Source organism: Cupressus sempervirens, chromosome 3 (genome assembly GCF_028749045.1).
Source record: "Cupressus sempervirens isolate cs-2001-9-10 chromosome 3, ASM2874904v1, whole genome shotgun sequence".
Taxonomy (NCBI): domain Eukaryota; kingdom Viridiplantae; phylum Streptophyta; class Pinopsida; order Cupressales; family Cupressaceae; genus Cupressus; species Cupressus sempervirens.
Genome location: NC_143120.1, coordinates 218,717,656 through 218,737,810, shown reverse-complemented (window position 1 = coordinate 218,737,810; position 20,155 = coordinate 218,717,656). Strand labels below are relative to the sequence as shown.

Here is a 20,155-nt window from a genome sequence, read left to right as displayed (position 1 = left end):
CTCTCCCCCATCTTGTACAAGCTCTCTCTTCCTCTCCCACTCTCTCTCTCATCGCCTACTTTCTCTCCCCCATCCCCTGCTCTCTCTCTCTCTCGTCCCCCATCCCCTACTCTCTCACACTCTCACACTCTCCCCCATCCCCTACTCTCTCTCTTCTCTCCCATCCCCTACTCTCTCACACTCTCACTCTCTCCCATCCCCTACTCTATCTCTCTTACACATACACCCCCATCCCCCCCTCTCTCTTTCCCTCTCCCATTGCCTACTTTCTCTCCCCCATCATCGTACTCTCTCTCTCTCTGCCACCCCCTACTCTCACACTCTCACACTCTGTCCCATCCCCTGCTGTCTCTCTTACACAGACACTCCCATACCCCCTCTCTCTTTTCCTCTCCCACCACCTACTTTCTCTCCCCTATCGTCGTACTCTCTCTCTGCCACCCCCTACTTTCTCAAAACACATCAGTCCCCATCCTCCCTACTCTCTATCCTCCCTACTCTCTCTCCCATCCCCCCCTCTCTCTTCCTACTCTCTCCCATCCTTTACTCTCTCTCACTCTCCCTCTCCCACCACCTACTCTCTCTACCTCTCTCACCCCCTCTCCTCTCCCATCCCCGGCTCTTTAGATCTCTCAGACACACTCTTATCCCCCCTATCTCTCTCCCTCTCCTACCACCTAATTTCTCTCCCCCATCCCCTACTCTCTCTCTTCTCTTCCATCCCCTAATTTGTCACTCTTACACACATTCCAATTCCCCCTCTCTCTCCCTCTCCCACTACCTACTTTCTCTCCCCCATCGTCGTACTCTCTCTACCACCCCCTACTCTCTCTCACACTCACACTACTACTACCTACTATCTCTCTCTCTCAAGTTCTCTCTCTCCCTCTCTACTCTCTCTCTCTCTCCCATCTTGTACAAGCTCTCTCTGCCTCTCCCACTCTCTCTCCCACCGCCTACTTTCTCTCCCCCATCCCTTGCTCTCTCTCTCTCGTCTCCCATCCCCTACTCTCTCACACTCTCACACTCTCCCCCATCCCCTACTCTCTCTCTTCTCTCCCATCCCCTACTCTATCTCTCTTACACATACACCCCCATCCCCCCTCTCTCTTTCCCTCTCCCACCGCCTACTTTCTCTCCCCCATTATCATACTCTCTCTCTCATCCACCCCCTACTCTCACACTCTCTCCCATCCCCTGCTCTATCTCTCTTACACACACACTCCCATCCCCCCTCTCTCTTTTCCTCTCCCATCGCCTACTTTCTCTCCCCCATCATCATATTCTCTCTCTACCACCCCCTACTTTCACACTTTCACACTCTCTCCCATCCCCTACTCTCTCACTTTCATAGATACACACACTCTTATCCCCCCACTCTTCTTCTTCTCTCCCATCCCCTACTCTCTACATCTGTCACACACACTCCCATCCCCCCTATTTCTCTCCCTCTCCCTCTCCCACTCCCTCTCCTACTGCCTACTGTCTATCTCTCTCAAGTTCTCTTTCTTCCTCTCTTCTCTCTCTCTCTCTCTCTCTCTCTCTCTCTCTCTCTCTCTCTCTCTCTCCCTCCCTCCCTCTCCCATCCCTTACTCTCACTCTCTCTCTCTCCCATCCCCTACTACTTTCTCTCAAACTCTCACACTCTCTCCCATCCTTTACTCTATCTCTCTTATAAATAAATATACATTCCCATCCCCCCCCTCTCTCTCTCTCTTGCAGTCCTTGTCCCACTGCCTACTCTCTCCCATCCCCTACTCTATCTCTCTTAAATGCTTCTATTCCACCTCTCTCTCCCTCCCACTCCCTCTCCCACTGCCTACTATCTCTCTCTCTCTCTCTCACTCTCTCCCTCTCTCTCCCATCCCTCTACCATTTCCTACTCTCTCTATCTCTCTCTCCCCTCTCTCATTCTTGACTCTCTCTCTTTGAAACACACACACTCATCCCCCCTCTCTCCTCTTCCATCCCCTACTTTTTCTCTCACTTGCTCTCCCTCTCCCACTCCCTCTCCCACTGCCTACTCTCTCTCTCTCTCTCTCTCTCTCTCTCTCTCCTTCTCCACTCTCTCTCTCTCTACTACCCTCCAGTCTCTCTTAAATTTTCAAACTCTCTCCTATCCCCTCCTCTCTCTCTCTCTCTCTCTCTCTCTCTCTCTCTCTCTCTCTCTCTTACACACATTTCTATTTCCCCCTATCTCCCCCTCTCCCATTCCCTCTCCCATCGCCTACTCTCTCTTCCATCCCCTACTCTCTCTTGAGCTACTTTTTCTTCCCCCTCTCCCATTCCATACTCTCTCTCTTTCACACACATGCACTCCCATCCTCCTCTCTCTCAAGTTCTTCCTCTCTCACTCTGTCTCCCATCACCTACTCTCTCTCTCCTCCATCCCCTACTCTTAATCTCTCTCTCCCAACCTGTACTCTCTCTCACACTTCCTCTCTCTCCCATCCCCTACTTTAAATCTCTTTCCCCATCCCACACTCTCTCTTTTCCACCCGTACTCTCTCACACACTTCCTCTCTTTGCCACCCCTACTCTCTCTCTCTCTCTCATCCTATACTCTCTTTGCCACCCCTACTCTTTCTCACTTTCTCTCTCTCATCCTGTACTCTCTCCCCTCTCCTATCCCCTACTTTCTCTCTATCTCTTTCATGCACACACATAGCCATTCCCCTATCCCCCCCCCACCTAGTTCTCTTTTGCAACTTACATCTTAATAGTGTGTGCGCACTATAGTGCTTGCACCATATAGCGCGCACGCGCTATTTAGAGCTAAGGTTTAAATAGCGTGTGTGCGCTATAGGGTGCACACACTATTTAAACCTTAATCAAACCCAAGCCTAAGGCTTGGTTTTGCCTTGGAGATCCAACCCAAAGGTTTGGATTTGATGAACAGGCCTGAGATGTGTTTTCCAGCAAACATACAAAAAATGATTGTTTTTTCTTTTGTGCTCCCCTTCAAGATTTCTCATGGTTGGGTATCGATAAGATCAAGTTACATAGCATTATAGGTCTCTGTGTTAGCTATCTAACCATATAATTTATTTTTAATTTGAACTATTTCAAGCCTTTCATCTATAATTTCTTTTGAATGTATGTTCATTTTTTGTCAAAAACCACCACGTACTAATTGGGCTATATATTTTAGCTCGTTCATCGAATTTTGTAACAACTTAGCTTTTTAGAAACTAGACTCCATTCTACACACTTTGAAAAAAAAAGTGTTGATTTTAGATTAGTTTTCAATTATTTCTAGGGGGAGCACACATATATTTCACGTTTTTGGGATGTGTCTAGTTAAAAAATTCGTAAAAAAAAAAAAAAAAGACATTATAAAATTACTCGAAAAATCTGGGATAAACTACATAGTGTTAAGTAACTTTTGACCAGAGCGATTAAAAAATTTCAAAAAAAAAGTTAAAATTTTAGGGGTACCACACTTTGTACTCTGCTATGTTTTTTTGGAATAAACAGTACCACTTTTTGTGGCCCCCTTTTTTGAGGACCTAAAACTAAACCATTTTGAAAAAAAATTAGTAGTCTAGAAACTAGATTCAAAGTACTATGACTTTTTTTTTTGTCATATCTGAAAATTTTGAGTGTAACTATCTTCAAATTCTTGTTGAAGTTCAAAATTTGCAGATTTCAGGAAAAAGGTGTCCACTTATACCCCCCTTTTAGCACCACAACTTTGTGCACTTACCCTTGTTCTCTTCTAATATATGAAGTTTTGGTGGCATGTATATAAAAATGATGATATTTATATAAGGAATTACATGCATGTAGATTTAATTTATATGATAAGTAAATCATTTTATGTCATAAATATATCTCTTTATAAATTATAAATATTAGCTATCCAATTTGTAACTCTTATCCTTGTTTTACATCTCTTTTTCCTAATACCATGCTTAGATTAGTCATTATCTATAATGCTAGAGCAATATTATTACTAGTGAAGTGGAAAATAAAGCCATCTTTTTCTAAACACTCTTATGTAACTTTGTGAAATATATAAACATTTAGGTTTCCATATTGTTGTGGCTTTCGAATGACAACAAATCCATATGTTCATGTGTTTTTTAAATGTTAGATCTAGTAAGTGTTGTTGTAAACTTTACTTTGCATTGTTAGAAGAATTAATTTTCACCACTTGTCCATGAGTTGGGATAATTCTATCTCCTCATTGTGAGAATTCTCTACTAGGTTTCATGAAAAATCTTTAATCATCAAGACTTTATCAAAGACATCTAGTTTAATGGAAAAGTCCACATTGTAGACACGTAAATGGTATTGAGTTCAAATTGTGTGTGTGTGTGTGTGTGTGGAGCTACAATAAGATTTATGCCATGTAAAACTAAACATCGAGTACTGAAAGGAGTTATTTGTGTTTGAACAAGTTTTCACAATACCATTGTTACTATTACAGATACTATCTAGGGATGGAATCGACCTGCATGCTATAGTCTAGATTGGACCAACCTCTACATGCATAAAGTGAGCTTCTAGAGGTTTTGATTGGTCGGACCCTTACATTCTCTGATTCTAAGAGTGAGGGTTAGAACAACTAAAGTTGTGGTGTAGCACCAACCCCAACTTGTTAATCTTTATTGCCAGATTCACTATACATTTAAAATTTGAAATATAAAGCAACAAAGCACAACTGATTGCGTGAAACAAAATACTCATTTCTAAAATCGGTGGGGGTAGGGTGACATGTCATGGAAGGGCAAGGGGCATGATGAATGAGAGAATTGTGTTACTTGTCAACTTGAGCACAAAAGATGTTAATTTTTGTATCAAATTGTTGTATATAAATACAAATCTTTATTCACTTTTATATAATGAGATAGCCTATGCAACACATAATATCATCACCCAAGTGTAGTGACATCATTATATATGCATAGTGTGATTACTTGGCATGTTGTTGATCATTAGTTGAATCTTTTATTTAAATTTAGAGGCTTAACATAATAAAGATCCCCATCTACCAATTTCTCAAAAGAAATTGTCAACTATAATAAAAAAATTCATATGACCAATAAATATTAAGATGAGAAATTGAAATACTAAGATAAGTATAAATATTTTTTTATATCAGAGTTGTTAAAAATACAAATAAATAATTAAAATATATTTATAATAAAAAATAAATAGACATCTACCAAATCTAAATCAAATAATACCTAGCAAACTCTTATTTTTTTTAAATGTATGAATTTGTCAAAAATTGATTATAACTCTTAATTAATATGCTTTATTTATTACATTTATAAAAGAAATTTAAGAATATTAACTCTAGACCAGCTCTTAGTGAAATTAAGGAAAAAAAAAAACACTAAAAAGAAATTTGTCTGAGAATGTATTCTGCCCAGTCTATATCAGTGAGTGAGGCCCTAACTAATCCCTAATAGAACACACTAATTACAAAAAAAAGTCAAATCTATGAAAAAACAGTTTTTTTTTTTTTTTTCAAATATAATTTTTAACTGTTTTCAACTACAAACTAAATGGATCATAAAAATCAAATGTTAAAAATTTCAGAAAAACTCCAATTTTTTTAGAAGTTCAAAATTTTGGTACGTGGTACCTGGAGCTTAGTCGCATGCGTAAGTCACCGTGCTTGCTAAACTAATATCTAGACACAAATATTTAAATTATTTAATTCCAATCTTCTTAGTGGACTGGTCAGTGATTTTAATATGTTGAGAGCAAGATGAGGGAGATGGTGCATCGAAAGCAATACCTATAGCTCCAGTCGGTAGGATTTGCGAGACTGGATAAGCAAAAGCTCAATTCCGCTTTTCAAATGAATAGTTTGGAAGAGATCATGAATTGTAAAGGTCAGTTCACTCTTTTACTCATCTTCACTTCTTTTATCTTTGTTGCAATTTCCTCTAATGAGTCGGAAATTCAGAATCAGATTGAAGCAGAAGCTTTGCTTGAATTAAAAAGTTGTGTAAAAGTGGATCCAATTCAATCTTTGTCCAACTGGGTAAATGGAAACAATGTTTGCAACTGGACTGGAATAACTTGCAATCTTAATCAGAGGGTTGTGAGTGTGGTTCTCAAATACAGGGGATTGTCTGGTACCATACCCCCTCACATTGGCAACGTGTCCTTCCTTACTCTGCTCGACCTCTCTCATAATAACTTCTCTTCCCACATTCCCCAAGAGCTCGGTAATTTAGAAAAGTTGCAGTTCATTAAGCTCTACGAGAACAGCTTGCAAGGTCCAATTCCAGTTATTCTCTCTGCCTGCAGTAATCTTGTAGAGCTCCGACTAAACAATAATTTGTTGAGCGGAAACATTCCAGCAGAGTTGAGTTCTTTGCACAACTTGAAGAAGCTCAACATCTCCTTCAATGGACTGAGTGGTATCATCCCGCATGGCTTGACAAATTGCAGTGCGCTTGAAACACTTGATATTGGGAATAATCTTTTATCAGGCACTATCCCCAGTTCCTTGAGTAACTGCACAAAATTGCGTGCCTTGATTCTGTTGGGGAATGCACTTGAAGGGCCAATTCCATCTGAGATATTCACAGCACTGACCGGATTACAATATCTGCTTCTGAAGTCCAACAAACTCAACGGTAGCATCTCCATGGAGATTGGCAAATTACAGAGACTGAGGAAGATTGACTTTCATAACAATAGTCTGACTGGTAGCATTCCCATGGCCCTGGCGAATTGTTCGTCCCTGGTGAGGCTGAATTTGTCTTCCAATTCCTTGCATGGCACCGTTCCACCAGAATTGGGTTCACTTAACCGACTAAAGGAACTGTGGTTCAGTAATAATAGCATTGGAGGATCAATTGATTTTGTCATGAACTATACTGAATTGGAGGTTATGGCGCTAGGGGGAAACAAGTTTGAAGGTACAATTCCAGAGGTAATAGGGTATAATCTACCCAAATTGCAAGCGATTGAATTGTTGTACAATCACTTCAGCGGCAGAGTCCCTGAATCTCTAGGCAATTGTACAAATTTGCTGTTCATTTCAGTCACTGAGAACAGCCTGGAGGGAAATATTTTGCCGCTTCTGTTGAACAGTACGAAATTGCAGAAGCTTTTAATATCAGCAAATAGGTTCGTGGGCTCCTTTCCTGCAGATATTGGCCTGAAGCTCCCCAACTTGCAAAAGTTTTATGCGGGAAATAATCAATTTCATGGGGGCATCCCAAAGTCTCTGGGAAATTGTTCTCAGCTCTCAAGTATTTTTCTCCCATCCAATCAACCAAGTGGTGTGGTGCCTCGAGAATTGGGAATGCTAACTGTTTTACGGACTCTGAAGCTTGGGCATAATAGCCTGTCAAATGGAGAGTGTGCTACAATGTGTGTATTAGATGTACTTTCCAACTGCTCCATTCTGGAAGATCTCGATCTATCGGAAAATGATTTCAGTGGAAATTTGTCAAAGGGAATAGGAAACATCTCTCCCAGGCTATCACAGTTGGACTTGGGTGGCAACAATATCACTGGTAATATACCAGATGAGATTGGCAACCTTACTGAGTTGATTTTCCTCTCTCTCAGTTCAACGAATGTAATTGGCCACGTTCCGAGTGGATTGGGCCGTCTGAAGAATCTAATTTTGTTGGATTTGAGCTCCAACAAATTACATTCAGCATTCCGCCAGAGTTCAACATGCTGATAAAGCTGGAATATCTTTATCTTCAGCTAAATCATATTTCTGGAGAAATTCCTTCAAATATAGGCACTTTGCAACAGCTGAGGAAACTTGATTTAAGTCACAACGAGCTCACAGGAAGCATAGCAAATGCTATTGGCCAATGTTTTCGTCTGGAGATGATTGACCTCTCATACAACAGCCTCACAGGAAGTATTCCTATGGAGATCTCGAGCCTCCATTCAGTGGCTATTTATCTCAATTTTTCATACAATTCATTGACAGGAACGTTGCCTCCACTGGGAGGAATGCAACAGATTCAAGCTATAGATATCTCAGCCAATAATATCTCAGGATCCATTGGAAGCGATATTGGTAGTTGCTCGGGATTGCAATACCTGAACTTTTCCAGAAACAAATTGGAGGGAAAGGTGCCTACATCAATAGGGCAGCTTAAGAGCCTTGAAAGCATTGATATATCTTTCAATGAGTTGTCTGGGCCAGTGCCAATCTCTATTGCAAATCTCACCATGCTCCGACATTTAAATTTCTCATACAACAACTTGAATGGATCAGTCCCAAATGAAGGAGCTTTCAGAAACCTAACCGCAACATCGTTTTTGGCAAATTCGGGATTATGTGCTGCCTCGGGCTGGTTGAATTTACCAAATTGCACAAGCTCTGACAAAAATCATGCCGGGTTAAACAAGAATATTGTCTGGGTTGCTTCAATTGGCACTTTCTTCACATCGTGTTGCATTTTGGGGGCATTTTACATGTTCTACAAAAGATTTAAAGGGGCATCAATTACACCAATTATAAATAATTTGCCTGGGGAAGGTTTCTTGCAAATTTCTAGTCAGGAGCTTCACACAGCAACCCAAGGTTTTAGTGCTGCTAATCTAATAGGGAACGGTAGCTTCGGGTCAGTTTACAAAGGGATTCTGTCTGATAACAAGTTGGTGGCTATCAAGTTATTCGATCAGGACCCACAAAATTCATACAAGCATTTTGTCCAGGAATGCAGAGTACTGAGAAATATCAGGCACCGCAATATTGTGAAAGTCTTGTCCGCTTCTTCTCATGGAGATCTCAGGGCTCTGGTAATGGAATTCATGTCAGAGGGGAGCCTAGAACAACACCTCCACATGTATGAAACGCCGTGTGACTTGAATTTGAAGATGAGAGTGAATATTGCACTTGATGTTGCACACGGGATGGCATATTTAAACCACGATTGTTCTCCCCCTGTTGTTCACTGCGACTTGAAGCCTTCAAATGTGTTAATGGATGAAAGTATGACAGCCCATGTGGCTGATTTTGGAATTTCCCACCTATTGACATCCCCTGTTTCAGCAAATAGCAGCAAATCCAGACTGAAGGGAACAGTAGGCTACCTTGCTCCAGGTAGACACCCAATCTTGACATTTTATTTCAATTTTAGTGTTTATCTTAGCAAGTTTTTTCCTGCCTCATATAATAGTCGTCTTCTCAATAACACAATGATATTTTAATGTTGCAAGAATATGGATTGGGAGGACAAGTGAGTACGAAGGTAGATGTTTACAGCTTTGGGATGCTCATCCTTGAAATGGTGACTAGAAAGAGGCCCACAGATGAAATGTTCAGTGGAGAGAAGACATTGCCAAAGTGGGTGAGAAGAGCATTCCCAGAGGCAGTGGAGGAAGTGGTGGACATAGAGCTGCTGGTTGATCAAAGAAATGTAGGCAAGTCCACTAGCAATTGTCTAGTTAGATTCATTAGATTAGGCTTAGAATGCACAAGGGAAAATCCAGGGGAGAGAACAACAATGAGAGAGGTGGAGGGTATGCTGGAAAAGATGGTGTATGGCAGGGCATATGCGACCTTAGAAGTGAAGTTATCTGTCCAAAATCTGCTGAGCGCAGACAATAAAGAAGGCCATTCGAATAGCAGCACAGATGAAAGTGAGAGCAGTTGAGTGCCCACTTTTAAATTCGGTAAATTTCTTTCATCAGCAGTAGTTTTTTTCCTAAAACTGAAGTGAAATAAATTTTATTTTCTGTAATTGTAAAACTAAGCTTTCTTTGAACATGGATACTTTATTTCCTGAGGGTTCAAGTGCTGAACATACTTTACTACTAGCACTGGTGCTGTTCTTAAACACTAGCAGCTTTTTATACTTGATATGTTTCAAAACAGTCATCAAATAAAATGGACTGCGATTCACTATTTGCTCTTGTGGAACCTATTCAAAATTTCAATGTTGATCAAAATGGAAAATGCACCCATGATCTTCGATGGGGTTTGAATATAAGAAATCTGGCAGCTGACTGGTATAGATAACTAATAGCTGACAATAATATATTGATATTGTTGGTTAAAAATATGAACCAGTTAGATAAGAAATCTAGTTGTCTTGACAGATTTTTAGCTCCTGCCAAGGAAATATAGCATCTACGGCGTGCTTAAACAGTGATTGATAGTTACCTTGTGCAGCCGATTAAATTTGAATTCTTGTTGCAATAAATTGTTTTCATCTCTAGTTCATTTGAAGCATTTTAAATAACCAGAACATTTTAGGTCTGTACTCTTCTTGATCGTTCTGGATGTTTTGAAGAGGCTTCTGTAGATGATCTCTGTACTCTGTAATGGTCTCAACACTGCTAGAGCACTTTTTTTCCTTTATTATTCTGTGTGCTCCCAATGCACCTTTATCTTTTCTATCCATTATTTCTGTTCAAATTCTCAGCACCAGATTATGTTTGATATAATACACTTTCTAGTTTGTCGTTATATGGTCTGATAGATTTCTCTTTATTAAACAAATCATAACTCTGAACAACATTTTTGAACTATTAATAGTAAATTAATATTTTTTTTTTACTAAAAGAGGGGTAAAATTTGTATTGAATACCAAAGAAAGCAGAACAACATAAGAAACAAAGAGAACTACAGAATTTTATCCTGGTCCACAAGTTGAATCAGCTTTTGAGATAAATCAAGGGGAAGCATCCTATTATCAATAATGTTCCAAGCCGGCCCATGCTCACAGGTTCATTTAGCCAAACAATCAGCCACACCGTTTCACTCATGAGGGATATACATAAAAGACACAAAATCTAGAGAATTGCATAACTGAGTGATCTGCTGAATAACCAGAGCCAAATGCCAATCCACATGCACAAGGTTCCTTCTATTCACTAAATTCACAACCACCTGCAAGTTAGTCTCATAGATAATTCTTTTCCAACCACGTTGACAGCATTGTTCCACTACAACCAAGATAGTCAAGGCTTCCATGAGGTTATTAGTATGGTAAACCTTGTATATAGAAAACTAAAACTGAATATCACCAGAATTGTCACGCCCAACTCCCCCAATACCAGCTAGACCAGGATTTCCCCGAGAAGAACCATCAGTGTTGATTTTAAAAATTTCAGCCCTAGGAGGAGTCCAATGCCCCTCACGATTAACACACTGAGAGTGTTGCCTAACCCTATTCCCAAAGTGGCTATGGGGGATCAAGGGAGTACTGCCCTGAAAAGGAAAAGAAAGGCGTGAGTAAACACTAGCATCTCTAGGATCCAAACCACCACTAATATCATATTTAGCTAGGAGTATTTCATGAAGAGAATTAACAATTTTCCCCCACAGGTGCTTGATCTCAAACTGCACATCATGAAAGATCCTCCTATTCCTCTCAAGCCAAACATACCATAAAATAAGGGAAGGGCCAATAGTCCAAGCAACTTGAAGAAAAGAAGTCTTGGAAGGAGGGTGGTGCAAATGGTCCCAAAATTCAGACAAAGAGGAAACATGCCAACACATGCATCCCCACACACTCCACCAGAAGTGTCAAATCTGTTTGGCAAAGGGGCACTAGACAAAAAGGTGAGAAGCAATCTCTTCACTATTGCGGCATAAAACACAGATGGAAGCCCCCTAAAAGCCTCACTTACAAAGATTCTCCAAAGTAAGACAACAATTGTAAACCAAAATCTAGAGGAAAAAGTTACATTTAGGCCATGAAAAACTATTCCAAACTTTCTTCCACCAAGAGACCTCCACCTCGCCAAAAAGTTTCTTCATCAGCGCAAGGTACCCTAAATAAACAGAATACTTTCTAGAAGAAGCACCTCCCCAATCCAAAACATCAAGTTCCTGTACAGAGCTGCACTCTCTAGAAGCCAATATTTGAGATAGTTCCAACTGATCCCCTAGAGTACCACCCAGTGGCCAATCAAAAAAATTATTCCATCTATAACCCATAGCAAGGCCCAGGTTATAAGCCTCCTTATAATGAGCCACCTTATTACATCCTGCAGAAAGGAAAAGATCACAAAGAGACTGCAAGTGTGGATAAGAGGATAAGAGAGGAGGATGCCCATTCCAAGAATCACTCCAAAATAGAGCCTTAGTGCCTCTGTTATAGACCCAAAATAAACTTCTCTTCACCAGGTGAGCACCAATCTTGAGAGTATTCCACACCATATAGCCTCTTCCATCAAGAGAAAACTTGAAAATATTTGAAGATTCAACACCAGGTAAATACTTGTGTGACAGGATACAGGCCCAAAGCTGAGACTGACTAGAACACCAACACCAATAGAGCTTGGTAGCAAGAGCTTGACTACACAAGATAGCAGAACGAAGGTCAAAGCCTCCTTTCTTTTTTGGCCTGCAAACGGTATCCCAATTGATGAGGCTCCATTTGGTATTTTGCAAATTACCGCTCCAAAGAAATTGGCAAGAGAGAGCATCAAATTTTTTAAGAAAATACACTGGGGCAGCCTGAACCATGCTTCTATATATGGGAAGGGCCTAAATCACAGATTGGAGTGTCACCCTACTAGTAGTAGAGAACCACTTATGAGTCCAATGATTGACTTTTTGTCAAAGTTTGTCGAGCAAGCTTTGCCAGAAAAGCCTAGGCTGTCTTCCCACCACAATAGGGATGATCCAGGGGATAAAAATTACTGAAAAGTAAAATGTCCCCAATGCTCCAAGAATCAACATCATTACAAGTGTTCACAATTTTGACTCCAACATAACTCAAATGATCAAAATTGGAGTTCAAATGCAAAAATTATGACTGGTCAAAATGGTCACACTGGGACCAAAGGTCATAAAAGGGTGAAAAAATAATCATCTCAAAAGTATTTGACAATGGATTCCAAATGAAAGAGCTCGTCAAAAGCTTTCCAATGGTGTTCGTTTCATCAAGAACGGAGATCGGATATAAAAGTTATGATGGTTTCAAATTCAAGCAAAAGTATGGATTTTGATGATGCCAGCATGACATCACGAAATCATAAAGAGAGGGAAAACATTCAAATTCGAATTAAAATAGCTATTTAATTCGAATTAAAGGAATGAGATAATGGGAGTTGAACTCCTAACCATTGGCCTTCTAAAATTAAGGCCAACCAATGGGCTATTTATGGTATATAAAACATTAAGAGAAGAGTTGTTATCTATGCATAACAAATCCGCCCAATCTTATTTAAATAAGGGTATTTGTTGAAAACAAACCCTTAATTTTGGTGTGAGATCATAACAAAATAATGGTAAAAGGGGCAAATTCGAAATATGTAATCAAAATGGGAGATTATGTTGGTTAATTGTTTTAGCCCATTTTTGGCTAAATTTGATGTATAAAATCGGGGTAGTGGGCTTTGGAAAAGCACCCAGGTGATGAGAAGGAGATTATGATCTTGGAGACTTGATGATTATTCCTGCACATTGGAGAGTAATGCTGCAATTGTGCTTGAAGGGAAGATCTTGAACACTTGTAATTGATTTTGGAGCAAATTAGATCGGTCCCTCTATTGGAGCAGGACCTAGAGATGTAGTCTGACCTGCGGATGAACTTTGTTATCAATCGTGTTTTGTCTTATGTCTCTCTACTCTCTTTCTTTCAGTCATTACCTTTTTATGCTTTGTTCATTTCAGCATTTAAGTTGTGTTAATTTGCTAATTAACGCTTTGAAATTTTACTTTATGAAATAATGTTAAGCATTCCTCTATAATAGTCCTAGATCCTAATCAGATCAAATTTGGTATCAGAGCTTCTGTTGGACTAGTATTGCAGATTTGAATGCTAACAAGATCCAAGATTCAGAAAGGCAAAGGAAAGCTCGAGGAATACAATCTTGAGATTGGAAAATGAAGGACTAAACCATCATCACAAATGGCAGATGAAGGTGGTGGACAAGGTTTAGAAGACCGAAGTATCCAAAAGACTCTTCAGAGTTTGCAGACAATGGTAGAATTTTTTGTGCAAGAAAGAGAAGAGAAGATGAGAAGACGTGCAGCTCGAAAGGACAAAGGGAAAAAGAAAGGCGCTGATCGTGATCTGCCAAAGACACCTCCATCTTCTCCTTCTTCTCCCTCTTCTCCTTCTTCCCCCTCTTCTCTTTCTTCTACCCATTTTGAGTCTTCTAATATTTTTAAGGGTGGACATAAGCCTTGAATCAAGTTGGATGTAAAATTTGACTTGCCAAAATATTGTGGGGAGTTAATGCCTAGAAACTAGATGATTGGATTCAGCAAGTAGAAGTCTACTATAGAGTTCAAAACCTTGTAGATGTTGTTGATAGAATTCAGTTAGCCACTCTTCGGTTAGGTGTTGTAGCTTTAACTTGGTGGGAGAGTAGGTCTCGGGATGAAACTTCACAGCATGGTAAGTTTAATTTGTCTTGGTCAGAATTTGTTACTGCTTTAAAGAAGCAATTCTACCCCCTAGGCCATATGCAACAGTTAATAATGAACTGGCAACATTTTAGGCAAGGGAAAGGTCAGTCTAACTAGGATTACACCCATGAATTTCGTAAAAAGGCTATTTCATTAAATGTCCCATTATGTACCCAGGACACTTTACTCAAGTACATAGGTGGTCTTCATTCTTACCTAAGGCATTCTATTCTCGTCCTAAATCCTTGTAATTTGGATGAAGTATGTGTCCAAGCAACACATTTAGAATCAAGGGGTAAGGGCACTTTCATTGATAAGTTTGATAAAAAACCATCTAAGTCTGAGGAAAAGTCCAAAGGCAAAGGAAAGGGTAAAAAGCCAGCAACAGTAAAGAAAGAGGGTGAGAAACCCACATGCTCACATTGCAAGAAAGAAGGGCATGATGATTCTAAGTGCTGGAAGCTGCATCCTGAAAAGAGGCCAAAGCGATATGGTGGAAACAAAGGCAAACAAAAGACTACTGCTATAACTCAACAAGATCTTGGATCTGACTCCAGAGATGAGACAAAGATTGTTGCTACCAAGATTCAAGGTAAAGGAAAAGGTATATCTCTTTCATCAGCTACAAGTTCTTCTAGTATAAGTGCAAGTACAAGTAAAGAATCTTCTCATAAGAATGATAAGCAAAGGAATAAATTATTTCACATCCGAGTTGTTATCAAGCATACTAAGGTTGATACATTATTTGATACGGGTTCTCAAGTTAATTTGATATCTGAAGAAGTTGTTAAAAAGCTTAATTTGACTACAACACCTCATCCAAAACCATACCCTCTTGGATGGGTTTGCAATGATGCACAGTTACAAGTAACTAAACAATGCAAGTTAATATTCGCTATCACTGCAAACTTTGTGGATGAGGTAGAAGCTGATGTAGTCCCTTTAGATATTTATGGTCTTGTACTTGGGAGTCCCTATTTGTATGATCGATAGGCTATCTTCTATAGGGGGGAAAATAAGTATCATTTGTTTAAAGACAATATTGAATACATTGTACGGGCACATAAGGTTAAGACTAATCTAGCATTAGTCAATGCTGGTCAAATGAAAAAGGTTAGTCAACTCTAGTAAGAACTTTGTGTTAATGCTTGTAAAAGCCAAAGAAGATGAAACATCTGAGGCATTTAAGGGATGTGATCCAAAACATAAGGCTGAAATGGTCAAAGTTGTTTCTGCTTATGATGACTTGTTTCAGGAACCAAAAGGATTCCCTCCTAAGAGAGAGATACAACATGAGATTTAGTTGCAGCAAGATGCACCACTTCCTAATATCGGCATGTACCGTTTATCAGTCTTGCAGAATGAAGAAATAAAAAAACAAGTTCAAGAGCTCGTTGAGAAAGGAGTTATCTGTCCTAGTACTTCTCCTTGTGGTTCTCCTATTGTGTTGGTTCCAAAGAAAGATGGGACTTGGAGAATGTGCATTGACTACAAGGCTTTGAACAAGATAACGGTAAAGAACAGGTACCCTCTTCCTAGAATTGATGATTTACTTGATTAGTTGAAACATGCAATTTATTTCACTAAGCTAGACTTATGTAGTGGATATCATCAAATAAGAATTGCAGAAAGTGATATTTGGAAAACTGCTTTTAAGACAAAACAAGGACTTTTTGAATGGTTGGTCATGCCATTTGGGCTTTGTAATGCACTAGCTACATTCATGAGAGTCATGAATGATGTCTTTCGTCCCTTTATTGGTGATTTTGTCATAGTCTATTTAGATGATATTCTTGTATTTAGTAAGTCTTGGGATGATCATGTAATTCATGTAAAGAAAGTATTGGAAATACTGAGAAAAGAAAAACTTTTTCTAAAGATGTCTAAATGCGAATTTGCAAAGACATCCTTAGTGTACTTAGGCTATGTCGTAGGGAATGGTCAATTGAAAGTAGACCCTGCGAAGGTCGAATGTATTATAAAATGGCCTAAGCCAAGTACAATTACAGAAGTCAGGAGTTTCTTAGGTGTAGTTCAGTACTGGAGGAAGTTCATTACAAACTTCTCTTTTATTGCATCATCATTACACGCATTGACCAGTACCAAGGAAACTTTTCAGTGGGGAGGTCCACAACAAAAGGCTTTTGACACTTTAAAGGAAAAGTTGAGCACTGCACCAGTGTTAGCTCTACCTAATTTACATCAACCATTTGAGATTGAGACAGATGCGAGTGGGTTTTCCATGGGAGCTATACTCATGCAAGGAGGTAAAGCAGTCTGCTACCACTCTGAAACTTTTTCAGGAGCAGTAAGCAACTATCCTACGTATGATAAAGAACTTTATGCTTTAGTTCAAAGTGTTAAAAAATGGAAACATTACTTAATGGGAAAAGAAACTGTAATCCACACCGATCACTAGCCACTACAATATTTGCACTCACAATCTAAGTTGCAATAAAGTAGGCACTTTAGGTGGATGGGTTTTCTACAACAGTTTCATTTGGTAATTAAGTATAAGAAGGGTTCCCATAACAAAGTAGCAGATATGCTGTCTAGACCTCCTGTTCAGAATGCTTTGATAATCCTTCAAAATAGTTCTATGGTTCATGAAAGTTTTCAGGAACAATATGCTAATGATGAGAACTTTAAGGATATCTATGCAGCTTTAATCCAGGGCAAAACATGTAGAAGAGAAAGATTACTATGTGCAGGACAATTTGTTGTACCACTTGGGAAAACTATGCATTCCTAAAGATGAACATGCACATGCAATTCGTGAAGCACACACTTCTTTGATTGTAGGGCATTTCGGGGTAAGTAAGACATTAGCTCAATTGCAAAAATATTGTTATTGGCCTCGTATGAAGGAAACTGTCACTAAGTATATAAAAGGATGTGTAATGTGTGCAACCAGCAAACCAAGTAATAGGAAATTGGGTTTGTACACACCATTACCTGTACCATCCCATCCATGGGAAAGTGTGTCTATGGAATTTGTAGGAGGCTTACCTATGTCCAAGAAGGGTCATGATTATTTGTATGTAGTAGTTGATCGGTTCAGAAAAATGTGTATTTTAATGCCTTGTAAAAAGTAGGTCACTGCTGAACTGACAGCTCATTTGTACTTTCAAAATGTATGGGTTCATTTTGGGTTACCTACTTCTATTGTATCAAATTGAGATTCTCGATTCTTAGGGGAATTTTGGTCATCTTTGTGGGAACTCATGGACACCAAGTTGAAGAAGAGTACAGCCTTCCATTCGCAGACCGACAGACAGACATAGGTAGTGAACAGGAAAGTTGTGCATCTACTTAGAGGCTACTGCAGCAAACATCCTAAGTTGTGGGATGAAAGTCTTCATTATGTGTAGCATGCTTACAACCATGCGGCACACTCTTCTACAAAGAGGTCTCCTTTTGAGACTTGCTTCGGTTACTTGCCTAAGACACAAATGGATTTTGCTTTTGGGAAGGACGATGTTGTAGATGGACGCCATGATGCAGAAAAGGCTTTAAAGTTCATCCAGAAGGTCCAAGCAATCCATCAGGTAGTAGAAGCACAGTTGGAGCAGAGCCAAGAAAAATACAAGGCTCGCCATGATAAGCATCGTATTGATCACCAATTCCAAGTTGGTGATAGAGTTTGGTTACATATTAGTAAGGAAAGAATGCAAGGTGAAGGAAGGAAGCTCAAGCCTATCAGGTATGGTCCTTTTGAAATCTTAGAGAAGATTGGTACCAATGCTTTCCGCCTTAATCTTCCTCCATACATGCAAATTTACTTAGTTGTCAATGTTGAGAATTTGAAGTTGTATGAGCCTCCAATGATCTTGGATGAAGACGTTAGTGTTCAAGTTCCATCAGTTGATGACCTTTCACCAGAGTACATGTCAGAATTGCCACAAGATGTCATCCTTGACAGGAATGTCAGAACTTCATGAAGAGGACCAGTTGAATACCTTCGAGTGGGATTGATGGAGATCCATCCAAGCAAGGCAAGATGGATGGAGATTGGTAAAGTGAGGGAACTATATCCTCACCTTCTTTCTGAGTAATCCAAACTTTCGAAGGTCCGAAAGCTCTTCAGTGGGGAGGCTTGATCCAGGGGATAAAAATTACTAAAAAGTAAAATGTCCCCAATGCTCCAAGAATCAACATCATTACAAGTGTTCACAATTTTGACTCCAACATAACTCAAACGATCAAAATTAGAGTTCAAGTGCAAAAATTATGACTAGTCAAAATGGTCAAACTGGGACCAAAGGTCATAAAAGGGTGAAAAAATAATCATCTCAAAAGTATTTGACAATGGATTCCAAAATGAAAGAGCTCGTCAAAAGCTTTCCAATGGCGTTCGCTTCATCAAGAACGAAGATTGGATATAAAAGTTATGATGGTTTCAAATTCAAGCAAAAGTATGGATTTTGATGATGTCAGCATGACATCACAAAATCATAAAGAGAGGGAAAACATTCAAATTCGAATTAAAATAGCTATTTAATTCAAATTAAAGGAATGGGATAATGGGAGTTGAACTCCTAACCATTGGCCTCCTAAAATTAAGGCCAACCAATGGGCTATTTAATGGTATATAGAATATTAAGGGAAGAGTTGTTATCTATGCATAACAAATCCACCCAATCTTATTTAAATAAGGGTATTTGTTGAAAACAAACCCTTAATTTTGGTGTGAGATCATAACAAAATAATGGTAAAAGGGGCAAATTCGAAATATGTAATCAAAATGGGAGATTATGTTGGTTAATTGTTTTAGCCCATTTTTGGCTAAATTTGATGTATAAAATCGGGGTAGTAGGCTTTGGAAAAGCACCCAGGTGATGAGAAGGAGATTATGATCTTGGAGACTTGATGATTATTCCTGCACATTGGAGAGTAATGCTGCAATTGTGCTTGAAGGGAAGATCTTGAACACTTGTAATTGATTTTGGAGCAAATCGGATCGGTCCCTCTATTGGAGCAGGACCCGAAGATGTAGTCCGACCCGCGGATGAACTCCGTTATCAATCATGTTTTGTCTTATGTCTCTCTACTCTCTTTCTTTCAGTCATTACCTTTTTATGCTTTGTTCATTTAAGCATTTAAGTTGTGTTAATTTGCTAATTAACGCTTTGAAATTTTACTTTATGAAATAATGTTAAGCATTCCTCTATAATAGTCCTAGATCCTAATTAGATCAAGGGAACCCCGAGTAAGTCAAAGGGAGAGACTCAATCTGAAATCTCAGGATATTAACAATCCTCTATTGGATAGGCTCAGGAGTTTTGAAGAAAAAAATAGAGGACTTGTGAACATTAATTTCTGCCCAGAGGCAGCAAAATAAGTATCTAGGGTGAGCCAAAAGGCTTTAGCTTTCCAAATTTGAGCTCTCCTAGCAAGGTCCGTATCATCAACAAATTGGAGGTGGGAAAGAGTGGGCAAACCATTTCCCCAATGCCATCCTTGAATCAAATTTTGGGAAATATAAAATTTGATAAGTCTACCAAGTCCCTCAGCCATAATGATAAACAAATAAGGAGAGAGAGAGGGGATCTTCGTGGTGAAGACCTCTAGATGCCCCAAAAAGCTCTGACGGTTCACCATTAAGAAGGACCGAGAAGGAAGGAGTAGTAACACAACTCATAACCCATCTAACCCATTCCTGACTGAAGCCAAAAGCTAGAAGAACTTTTCGCAAGAAACCCCAATTGACTCTGTCATAAGCCTTTGCTATATCAAGCTTAATGAACATGGCACATTCCTTGGAAGTACACATAAAGTGAATAGCTTTGGAAGCAATAACCACTCCATCTAAAATTTGTTTTCCCCACCACAAAACCCCCT

The 20,155-nt window shown here is 39.4% G+C and overlaps 1 pseudogene; it reads left to right on the top strand.

Moving 5' to 3' along the window:
* Positions 1-5,836: 5,836 nt before the first annotated feature.
* On the top strand, positions 5,837-9,599 carry LOC149565605 (uncharacterized; annotated as a pseudogene).
* Positions 9,600-20,155: the final 10,556 nt, after the last annotated feature.